The 13,159-nt window shown below is 30.7% G+C and overlaps 1 pseudogene; it reads right to left on the bottom strand.

The window, feature by feature from the left end:
- Positions 1–5,068: 5,068 nt before the first annotated feature.
- On the bottom strand, positions 5,069–8,878 carry LOC129285507 ((3S,6E)-nerolidol synthase 1-like; annotated as a pseudogene).
- Between the last annotated feature and the right edge of the window lie 4,281 nt (positions 8,879–13,159).

The raw sequence follows: 13,159 nt of genomic DNA, 5'->3' as shown, positions 1-13,159 counted from the left end.
TATTTTTTCCTGGTTCCAAGCCACAATCAATTGATTTGAGTACCTAAACCATGTAAATTCTGGGCTTGTCTCTTACAAATATATTTATGGTATTGGAAGATATTTTTGTTCTTTAAAGAATATATTTTATTTTTTATAATGTTCTCTTTTAACATTTAAAAATGTTGTAATATTGTCTTTAATACAAATTAATTATGAATGATGATTGACCAAAAAATGATAGAAAATTAAATGATCTCAAAAATTACAAATAAGTACCTTCAAAGAAAACTAATATTAATGAGGGTTAATAAGTATTCTGAACCTAAAAATATTATGCGAAAAGTGCCTAAACTTTAAACTTTTAAAATATATAAAATGAACTCTAAAATCTTAAATCCAGAACAAATTAGCCCACCGTTAACTCTTTCTTAATATTGTTACTGTTCACTATGGGACCCAATCAAATGCTGATGTAGCAATTCCTTGCTAATGTGTCATTTGTTAATGAGTACCACATACCTTAAATTATTGCACAAGTAGCATTTTGGGCTCTAAAATTTAAAATTTCAAGCAAATTATCATCACCTTTTATGTATAAAATATTGACTATTATGTAAATCAAATTAGTTTCAGTGTAATTCGCTGCGATGAATGCATCACTGCCCTCAACAAACAACTCATAATTTTGCAAAATGACATTTTGCCCCTTTTTTGTAATGTCTTCCAAACGATTGATATATCATGCTTTCTATACTCTGTAACCTTGAATTAGTCATCTTTTGATTAATGTTTATTTATTTAATGGTAAAAACTTAAAATTCTATTTGAAAAGAAATTTAAATATAAGAAGATTTTATAGATAATGAATGTGAAAGTCGACGATTTTATCAACAAATTTAAAATTCAAATTAACCAGTTAATTAAAATAATAAATTTTTTAATTTTAATTACATATTAAAAATAAATATAATACAAGAATACTAAATGACTATGATATACAGATATGTATAATTTAATTCATAAAATCTAATATTAGGTTTTTCATATTTATAATATGAGAGAGAATGCTTGGATCCATAAATGAAGATTAGGGTTTAGACTCCATATCAGACTGCTTGGCGTCTACCTCAGGTATGTTAGCGTCGGCAATAGTATGCTCCTCTTCAGTTTCATCAAGGCTCGGTCTGTATCCGTACGTTGTGTCCTTGAAGACTTCATTCATCTTTTCTTTTTATTTTTGTGGGGATAAACTTTCATCATGTTTGAATGACTTGAGAATCTCTCGTGTTTCTTTCTTTTTTGAATTTTGGGTTTTTGGCAATTGTACTTTGGCCTGCCAATTTAAAGCCATTTGTTAGGCTTTTTCTACCAGGAGGCTTAGGCTCACTATTCTCTCTAATTTGTCAGATGAAGAGAAGATTTTTCCGGCTTCTCAGGGGGGTTTGGGGTAGTCTTGGGCTCGTCATTATGGTGGGCCACAATAACGGCATGTTTTATGTAGTGCCTATTTGGACCTTAATTTCATAAGTAAATTACTATAATTAATTTTAATTATAATTAATTATGTTAGAATATGATTATGTTTGAATTTTATTTTTAAATAAATTTTAATAAAATTAAAAGTGTTTGAATGATTTTAATCAAAATCAATTTTAGAGTTACGATAAATGACATTGCTTTTTAAATAAATCAAAATAACCAAGTTTAAATAAATTTAATAAAAAAGTATAATTCTTAAATATTAAATATCAGTTTTACAATGCAAACATTCAAATTTTGTTCTGATTTAATTTAGATTTAATTTTTATGGGTACTTATAATAATCTCAAGAGCCATTCATTTTTGCCCCCCTCATATTCATCCATGTGTACCATATCATTGTGGAGATATGCTTAGGTATAACTCAAGAATAAAGTTGGTAAAATCTGCAATTTCTTCACTCTAATTAAATAAAGGCTCTTAAGCATATAGATGGGAAGATGCGATGTCACTATGAGGAAACTTTTTTCAGTTTTTGAGTGACATTCCCAAGCCAAGCAACGCCACCAGGGTTATGTTTGAAATTTTAACCATTCTGACAAAATAATAACGATACCAAAAGTTATAATTGAAAATTAAAAGCTGATCAGCTTATATAAAAACACAGTTTATGAGGCAAAATCAATTTTCTTAAATGTGTTTGGATTTCAGTTGGATATAATTAATTATAAAGAATTGATTAATATAATATATTTAAATTATAATTTATGTTATAATACAATACATTCCTATTGACTGTACCGTGTGAGAATTGCCTCAGTTGATTATAACATTCAATGCTTGGAATCTGTAGCTTGTAAATGATTTCCATGTAACAGGGTTATAAATTCCAAGCAATGAGACTTTGAGGAGGGGGAAATTTCTTAAAATTATATATATATATATATATATATACACACATATATAAACACACACACACAACACACACACACACACACACATAAACACTAGATATTGATTTAAATAGTTTTAATAATTCATTTTTATTACTCAAAAATTCTAATCATATTGTAGTACATACATGTAACTTTGGAGTGCCTGGAAGTATAACCATGAAGTAGATGAAGGTGAATGAAATGCATGATGAAGGGGGTATATGATTTTCTTATTTCTTTTAAATTAATGTACATATAAAATCTCACAATATTGTTTTTTCTAAGTAGTTTCTTCCATGTAGTCATTCACTTATATGCTCTCGATAATCTATCATTAATATTTTGGATCACGAAACATTGTTTTAAATTTATTTACTTCGCTTATTATTAAGTGACACTTCCAGATTTTCTAATCAACATAGTGTAGCATGTATTGTGTTGGTAAATGTGATTTAAAAATCTGCGCAACTCGTACATGATTGCTTGGAAATATTAATGGCATTAGAAACCGTCAATATAGTACATGAAAGATGACAATGCAAGTAAATTTTACAATCAAGAGATAATCCACAAAAATTAATCATTGTATATGAAACATTTAAGTATAATCTTCTCATGCATCGCACAGAAGTAAATGCTAGTGAGGAGTCAAAAAAAGAGAATAGTGGGTAAAGAGTGCAAGTAACAATTTCCAGAGCCAATGAAAGTGAATAATAGAAAGAAGGGTTAAAGTATAAATTTATTCTCCCTTCTATTTTTGTTATTAAAGGGTTGAGTGTTAAAAATATTGTAAATGTATTATGTGGATATTGTGGTGTATTGCACAAGTATCCCTTGGGTTATTGAGTATGATCTAGGGTTATAAGTTTATAATTTTAGCATTTGGATTGAAAATTAGGCACTCAAATTGTGTTTTGGTTGTAAAATGAGTGAGTTTGGAAATGGGTTTTTAACTTTTCATTAGGAATAATTTGAATGTGAAACCAATACTATTAGTTAGAGTTTGAAAAAAGCTTTCTATTGATACTTAAATAACCTTAATCGAATGTTGAATGGAGAATTAAGCGTGTCAAAAGTTCTCCCATATTGCTGTTAAATGATAGCAGTAGAAGCCATCAACCTGTGCAATGCACTGCGACACACCTGCGTCTCGGTGCATGGCACAGCAAGGGATGTGCTGTGGTGCGTTAGTCACATGCCACAATGCACCTCCTTTCATTTGTGCTAAATTATTATTTTAACTAAAATGTAAATGCTTTGTAATATTTTAGTATCTAAGGCTTCTGAATACTTGTCTTAATTACTTTAATTTATGGTTTATAAAAGTTTAACTGAGTGATTTAAAAGTTTAAAAAACTTGGGATTTCAATTATATAATTTTTCAAACTCAATAATCATCTTGAATTAATCCCATAATTATCTTAATTTTGTGAAATAAATATAAATTAATAAAGGTAACCTTACATCGAGAATGGTGATATATTATTGTTGATATAGTGTAACTAACATGCATGCGTGATACCAGTCACACGTCCCATGGGCTTGAGCCCATTGTCAATATTCTCCTTTTAAGTTAATGAATAAAAGTATACATTTAATTATAAACTATTTTTTAATAGGCATTTGGCATTTTATAGCCAATATAAAACTTTGTTGAATCTAGAATACAATGGCGTCTCGTAATCCATATAGCTAACCCCACTTAGTGGGATAAAAGCTTGTTGTTGTTTGTTGTTTGGTATTTTACATCATAAGGTAGTCATCAACCGTATAAAATGGAGCGCGTAGCACCTCCCATTTATTTTGAATAACATCCGTTACTTTTATTCTAAATCATGGGGCCTATTCTGAACTGGGAACATGTTCATCTTCTGCTTCCTCTCTCCCTCCGTCCATATATGCATCTCCTCCATCTGTGCTTGTCTCATTTTCTTCCTCCTCTTTTCCTCCGCCTAGCACCAGTACTCTTCCAGAACTCCCTTGTTTAAATGAATGAGACTGAGAACAACTCCACCAGAAAACACAGAAAGAATGATAAACTTGGAAATGGCGATGATGGTTCAATTCACGATTGGCCGTGGGTGGAGTCTCATGAGGGATTTAGCAGTTCCGTGGTTGCCCATACCTTAGCTCGAGAAACATTCCTTATATTGACTGAGTCTCCTCAATTTTTTTCTCTCCTCCGTTCCACTCTTGGTTCACTCCATAGACTTCTCCCTCCACGTTCGTCGAACGCAGCCACTACTTTTTCTTGCCACCATCATCGACTTCTCCATCTACCCTCATTGACAGCTCAATCTGGTTTGATTTTGACTTCATTAGAACTTCATCCATCACATATCTGATTTTGGTTCGAGTTCGACTTCTCCCACTCCACCATTGTCGACCTCTCCCTCCAGGTGGCGGATGCCTCTATGGATTCCCAAATGTGCAAACGAATATCTTCTGGGTCTCATGCCTATTATCATTTACGTTGGATGCATTTGCTTCTTTGTATATATTGACTTCAATCCAAGATTTTTCCATTTTATTGTTTCATCAGGAAGAAGTGGCAGAACATGATAAAGAGGAAGCCCTCATTAGGCGCTTGTAGGAGTCCTTAGATCCTCACCCTGATGATCTAACGTTGAGGAAAGAAGATGCAACATTGAGTAACCTATCAAATAAAAAAATTGTGTGAGGCCCACAATTTACAATAAAGGAACAGACGTTATTCACAATAAATGGGAAGTATTGTGTGCTTCGATTTAGATAGTTGAAAATAGTGAAATGTCCTGCAAATAAGACTAGGGTTAATCTTCTCTTTCTGTCTTATAAATAGTACTAGATAAGTGTTTTTTCAGAGGCGTTAGTATGGATATAAATATATTTGCATAGTGAGGCCTTTGTCTCTTAAATAGAAATACCATCAGATGTTTGTGTGGACATAAATATATATACATATCGAGATCGCGGGAGGGGGCTGGTGAGAGTCCTTTTTCTATAATCTAAGCCATTAACAGCGTAATACATGTAAACTGGTGTAATTTGACATTATTTCCAACTATAAAGACTTTAGAATCAAAATCAATATACATACGGCTCGCCCTCAAATTCTATGCTTTTTTTACCTGAACCTCAAATTCTATGCTGACACATGGAAATTTTGCAAGATGTTGGGCGCTGCTAATGATATTATTTTTATAACAAAAGTAATGTCATGTTTTTATAATACAAGGGTATGATCTTTTTGTATCCTCTCTGATAATGCCATTGTTATCACCACTTATCAAAGATTTCACATGCTCTTCTAGTCTCGATGGGCTACTGTTACCATAACTGTACATCACAGGCACCATCCTCGCACAATTCAGACAATTTTTTGCAAAAGACGAGGGAAATGGATTCGATGATGATGACGAAACAAAGCATTCTTTGTTGAGACATTTCCAAGCATGTGAGATCATACGTTTGACATGTTCTCTTGCTGTTTCCACAGAAACTCCTGGGTGATCCCTCATGTAACAGTTGAGATAGGACCCATCTTTACCAGCTTCATTGTTTTCCTGTAACAAGAAGGACTTTGAATTGAATCTTGTCGATAAGAGTATTCCAATTTTGTGGTCTAAATGTAATAAAGTAGATTATTTTTTCCCAGCTTCATGTAATTCAAATCAAAATCGCATTCAAATTTCCTCAATATTATTCTAATAATTCATGATTCATCAATTGATAATTGCTATGGGGAAAATGATCCAAAGTATTGAGTTCAAGATATTAGGTGTTCCTAAGCAAATATTTCAAGGGCAAAAGTAACCCTAATAACTTCTGATACCATGTGGCTCAAAACAAGTCCAACTTAGTACATAGTGATCAACAAATGGTGTGTCAACAAACGGTGTGTGAAAAGCATGATAATAAGGAATCAAATTTTAAAATTCAATGGTAAAAATAATCCAAAATCAAGTTTAGTAGGACACCTGCAAATCCTATATGAAAATTTCAAGGGCAACAATGACCCTTAGCCCAATTCAAAATTAAACATGACATCAATCTTTTTTCACCGTAACTCTGCACCTTGTAAGTCATCGCAAAGCCTTAGAATTGTGGATGTTGAGGATGCCAAGATGGGAAAGTCATCCATGAGAGCCACAGTTTCTTTGTTAATGCCTTGACCTAAGATGAAGAACGCGTGCACAAGGCACGCGTGCACTCCTGTGCTCACAATCCCATTCTTTAAATATTCCTCAGCATTTGGTAACTTCCCTGAACTTAACCATTTTGCTTCTTCCCAAAATGCATTGCACAGTCTTACCCACTGCAGCCAAAAAAAAAAAGTCAATAATAATCATTAATTCTTTTTTATTTGAATTAAAAAAACCTCACTTATTTATAAAATGATTACAGATTTTTAATTACCGATTTGATTAACGTGTTTATAGGGTTCCATCCGTGTTTGTTTTGAACCTTAATGGCAAATTCATTGGTTATATCATAGAGAGCCTTGAAGCATGCTTTCATGTAGTCTGCTAACTGCTCAGTTGCTTCCAAATCCCATCTACATTATCATTCATAGATTATATAATATGTAAAGGCCAATATAATTTGCTATGGTCTCCTTAACAAAATATATCTCATATATATGAAGAAAATTTACCTGTTGACAGCATCTACAAAGAGAGCGAGTTCATCCATACTTCCATAAACATCAAATATATCATCAATTATGTATACCAGAGATAAGGGCTTTGTGATTTCAATCCTTTCTTCTGAAAAGCAAGGATCTGTGAGGCATGCCATGGACCACATGTACCACTTTATTGGTTCATCTCTTGCAAACTTCATGTCCTTGGCTAAACCTAAGTCTTTCCACCACCTATATATATATAAAAGATACATGTGAATATGTTGGTATATATATATGTGACAAGGAATATAGTGATAAAATGCATAATTGAAGTGTCAAATCATATCATATCAAACAAATTAAATAACTCACTTAGATATTGCATATATCTCCTTGAGGTTGATTGAGTTAATTATTTGGGTATCGATTTGGGATAGATTTTGTAGAGGCATTAACCATCCATCGTCGAGTTGGGATTTTGGAACAAGGAAACTTCTGGGTGTGAGCCTTGGCAGACTTCTGTGAAACGGGTACTTAAGTGTATTTGCAATAACTTTAGCTTCATGATGATCATGGAATCTTGAACACCATGAACTAAGAAGATGGTACGTGAAGCTCCCAGCTTCCTCAAGATCATCTTCTCCTTCTATACTTAACTGCGAAGCTTCGAACAGCTCAATCAACCCTTCAATGTTTCCCCAAAATTTCTGGCTCAGTCTTCCCGTCTGGTCCTTGAAGGTTTCAAACACGCCTGCATTGCCAAATTCAGTAATAACCACTCAATTTTTAAACCCAAGAACGTTATTGTTCCAATAATTGATATATATTTAACTTTTATAAACATTTATTTAGCCAAAATAAGAGGAACCTTCACGTGAAAACAAGTAGCTGGCCATGCATCTCCAGTTTTATAGCTAACCACGTCATAACTTACGTATCATTGCACGAAGAGTATTCCAATAATTCAAATGTTCGACTTCTATAAAGCATTATTCTTGGTTGGCTATATCTTTGGTAATTATATTAAACGTTAGTTTGGGGAAAAAGGATCGCGCATTTACCTGAATCTACTTTATAACCTTGTTGTCTTAATAAGCGAAATTGAATTGCAACTTCAGAGAGCCGGAGATCATCATGATCTGTGCTGCCATGGCTGTGAGTTCCAAGCTTCAGATAGTGCTTGCGAACACTTTCTTGAATCTCCTCTTCAAAGTGGTGGTCAAGCCCTAGCCTTTGAATCATATCGATCATATATAAACCTTCGAATGAATTCAGTCTAGCTTTTTCAACCAGCATTTTCCTAACGTTCTTCAATTCTTTTGCGTGTCTGACTTGAATGTCATCCTGAAAGTGGGAAACAATTATCCACAATAACCACAAATTGTACCATCTTAAATGTTAATCCCTATATTTTAGAAACTACTCAGATGGACCATGAGCGACCAAACGTATCAATTTTGCTGAATGGACTTAACACCATTACACCCATTAGATGACTAGGGTAAAATATATATATATATATATATATATGCTGACCTGAAAAAAATTATAAAACTGTATAAACTCTGTTCGAATATAAATATAAGTATGTATAGAAGATTCAATTAAAAGTGATAGAAGGGAATTCCCTCACATTGAATGTTGGTCTTGTTTTTGCTGGAGCGATGTCATGCTCCATGGAAATGATAGAAAGGGCTCTATTCTGGGAAGCAGAATTTGAGGCATGAGTTCCTCTGGGGTTGGTTCTGGGAATATCTGAGATTTTCTTCAGAAAAAATTGCGACTTTAGAGTGCAAAGGTGAGGGAGTGACATGGCGAATGAACAATATATAGTTATATATGATTCACAAGGAAATTAAAAGGAAGCTTTGTTTGATGCTTTAGTGGTAGAGACCAAGTTGAAGAGACACTTGCGGTCTGGAAGAAATAAGAAGCCATTTATATAGAGAAGTCGATCGGCTACAGCATCATTCAAAAACAAGGAAAAACAAAATTGATTTCTACAAGTTTGGTTTCTAGCATCTCTTCTTTCAAGTACAATTAAAAGATATGGGCCCGAGTGTCGAGATATTTCGTGTTGACTATATTATTATTTTTATTCTCCAACATTCATATTGTCTCAACCATTTATATGATTTTGACACTTTTGCTTTTATTCTTTTTGGCAAAATCATTTTTATCTCTTCTCTTTCCCCGTTTAATTTGGTAATATGTCTTAGTCTGTAACTTGTTCTCTAAGTTTCTTTTTTTTAGTTTAAAACAACATTTTTACCCTTCAATCAACTGTTCATGCAAGAGTGTCAGGTATACAAAACTTATTTATGTTTTAATGTTGGGAAAATTACATATAAGTCCCATATAAAGAAATTAATATTTTATTAAAACATTAACTACAATTTTATATTTAATAATTGCCAGTAATGATAATTTGATATATCACTTAATGGTTTGTCAAAGTAGCTGGTTAAAATGGTATTTTGATCTTTTACATGGTTAAAAAATAAAGATTCTTTTAGAAATTATTTGTAATTTAAGAGACTTGACTAATATTAATTATTTTATAAGGTCCTTTAATGTATTTTTTTAAAGTTTTTTAATATTTTTTAGATCAATTAATAGTCAAACTTAACATTTTAAGCTATAAAGGCAAAATTACATCACTTTTTAATGTTGAAGAGGGATTGTAACGCAAAAAAGTTAGAATATCCTATGCTCTTGCACAAATAGTTGAGGAACAAAATACTCTTTAATTCTTTTGTTTTTTATTTTTTGGGTTTATAATTTTGACCAGGGATATTTGAAATTGTACAAGTTTTTGTAAATTTCGTTTATACTAGCTTAATGATATGCTTTCTTTAATATAATATATAAATATACCTGTGATGCCATTCAAGTATTCAGCACAAACGTTATATCATAAAATTAGCATATGGATTAATTTTTTATAGTCAAACTTTATTTATTTTGTTAGCACAAAAGCACAACATAGAATTTCGACAGAAGCAAATATGAAGTGCTGTCACTCGCGAGCCCCGACATCATGTTGAAGAAGAAATGCCTTTTATATGTTTATACAAAAAAAAAAAAAACACACCACACACACACACAACAAAAGAATTGTCTTTCGTGTATTAAATTTTTAATACATTTTGAAAATCGTTCCATATCATGAGCTTTAATTTCAAAGAATTTTAGGTTGAACAGGTTCTTACCTGAAATAGAAGATTAGTCTCTACCAACCAGACTTTTGTATTTTTAGCACTATTAAGGTACGGTCATATTCACTTGGGATAGCAATATGTTTATTGCTAATATATATATATATATATAATATAGATAATATTTAGGTTATTTGGAATAGATAGAGTATTTTATTGTAGATTATATATCTTGATTTAATCTCTTATTTATATGTAGGTGTAATTAAGACATGTATTATGTGAGAACTGAACTTTGTGAGGACTTTACAGATGGATAAGTAATCTGTAAACGCTCTATGGACTTTGTAACCTATATATTCCTCCTATTCTTGTTTAGTTTTGAAATTCAATTCATCTAAACTTTATTATAAAAAAAAAACGAATTGTACTCAGTGATATACATATGTAAATAATCATATCACATATAAATAAATAAATATGAAAATATAGTAAAATATTTGTATGAGCTATTGTTTAGTCAATATGTAAGTTGATTTAATCATGATTCTTTTTTATAGAAAATTTAATCATGGTTCTATTAATGATAACTTAACAAATGGAAACTATTAACTAGACTTTCATTTGAACTTCATTTATGTTTTTATCATGATACGATGCTATGACACGCATTCGTGCACCTTGACTTGTAAGAGTGACATTTATACAGAGAATTGTATTCTGAGTTCGGACGAGAGTATCATGAATATAGATTTTAATAATTTATGTGAAATAAACATGAGATCAAAGTTTAATAAATGAAGTATTTTTGAAGAAACCTTTTTTTAAAAAAAATCTCTTTATTAATATGTGCGTGTGTTGAGGGAAAAGACATGGAAGAGCGTGATTGAATTTTTCACATCAGTTTTCTTATTTTTCCATTGTGATGTAATTGATAACCTACAATTCTTAAGAGTGCAATGTTTTGAGACCTGGACGATCAGATTGGTTGAACCATCACATGGTAAAGAAAGCGGTTCAGTTAAATCATTTAGTCCTCCACATGATAGGCTCAAAGCTTGATCATTTAACTACAACAACAGGAAACCTATCTCAACAAAGGCCTAGAACCCGGAACAACTAGAGACTGTTTTAATTTGAACAGTTTTTTTTGTTATTTTAGTAATAATTTTCTTATTCAATTTAAGAATATTAATGTCAACTTACTTCTGGGTTATTATAATAAAATCTTGAATGCATGATTTGTTTAGTGACATTATATATGAATAAAAGTATAGAGAAAATTAAAATTCAATAGAGTAAATATATAAAAAGATACGCATATGAAAAAAGTGACAAAATTAAAATTTAATATGTTATGATCGAACAATTTAAATCAGGAATAATATTGTTAGTATTTTTAATGTTTATATATCTATATATATATATATATATATATGCATATAATATTATTTTTATCTAATTATTATGTTACTAGTGGTTCGACCACTGGTCTATCTGATTAAACTATGAGAATCATAACTTGTAGGTTTTTTTATTCATCATTTGATCTGGTCTTTAAAACTCATTTGGCACGTAAGACTAACACCGCCTAGAAATTAAAAGATTCACGGTCCATATATCTTAAATATCACGATTACATTTTTAATTAAGAAAAAATATTCGGACACTCCAAAATGAAATTCAAACAATGTAACGCATTATTATTTATGTCTGTGATAAAAGAAATGCATTTGTGGATGAAATTTGCTTTAATTGGCAAAAGTATGCATGGGTTTGATTCTCATTTTTTATATGAAGACCTTATTAGTTTACAATATATATAAATACATTTTTTGACAATTTACTTTTGAGCCTTGAAGCTTGTTGCTCTTGTGACTAGTAAGCCCCTAAGACCTAGCTTATTTAATTTTTCCCCTTATAAAAATATTTATTGATAAAATGTAATCTCCACTTCAGCCTTCTTTCCTAATTTTCATGAAAAACTTTAAAATTATCAATAAAAAGCCATTATACCATGCCAAATAGAAAATTATCATTATTACTTTTTATAAAAAAAGTTTAGGCAGTTGAGTTTGAGAGCTCATTAGGTCTAAGGCCAGTTCAAAGAGCACTTATTGAGTTACTTACAGATCATTTACCAACAAGGTATTTACATCAACAGTGAGATTTAATTGCATAACTTTATAGGTTATTGGCTCAAATCTTTACCAACTTGAGCAAAACTTTTGTTGGTCATTATTACCTTCAGCTTGCCTAGCTAATATATATAATTCAAGATAAATATTTGTAATAATATTTTTTTCTTAACAAGAAGAGAAGATACCAGCCAACTTTGTTTTCGATTGTCATGGAAGGGATTCATCTTGATGAGCAGCATCAGAGTAATGAGATTTGGACCATTGAGATTTTAATCTAGATGGGTAGATTTAAAGAATGAATTTTATATGTTTATATTTTTTAATACAAAATTTTATGAAAAAATTTTAAAAAAATTAATAAATTTTTTCATGACTAATATGGTCTAGATTTAATTTAAAGGGTGTAATTTAATATTAAAATTTATATATTTTTTATATATTGACGATCTAAGTGTACTCAAATAAAATAATATATTAAAAATTATAATATTATCAATCTTTTAACTGGAACTTTTAAAAAATATTTTTAAAAAAGTTATAAGTTAAAAATTTATATTTAAACTATGCAGAATAAATCTAAGTAGTTAATATTTATAAAAATTTAATATTAAATTGAACTTTTTAAATTAAAGGTAGATCAAATTGTTCATGAAAAGATTTATTAAATTTTTATAAATTTTATTTAAAAAATATAAAATGAAATATAAAATTAATTTTAAATTTGAACTATCTAAATTAAATTTAAAACGATCCAAATCTCCTATTATGTTGAATATCATGGGTGATGAGCAATGAGTCCGTCATGGAAGATGTACTTCACACGAATGAAATAAACTACGCACCTACGTTTAGATGGCC

This window comes from Prosopis cineraria, unplaced genomic scaffold, assembly GCF_029017545.1.
Source record: "Prosopis cineraria cultivar Desert tree isolate PC_DT_omini unplaced genomic scaffold, ASM2901754v1 PC11, whole genome shotgun sequence".
Lineage (NCBI taxonomy): Eukaryota > Viridiplantae > Streptophyta > Magnoliopsida > Fabales > Fabaceae > Prosopis > Prosopis cineraria.
Note: the sequence above shows the minus strand (reverse complement) of the source record. Positions and strands in the feature narration are given on the sequence as shown.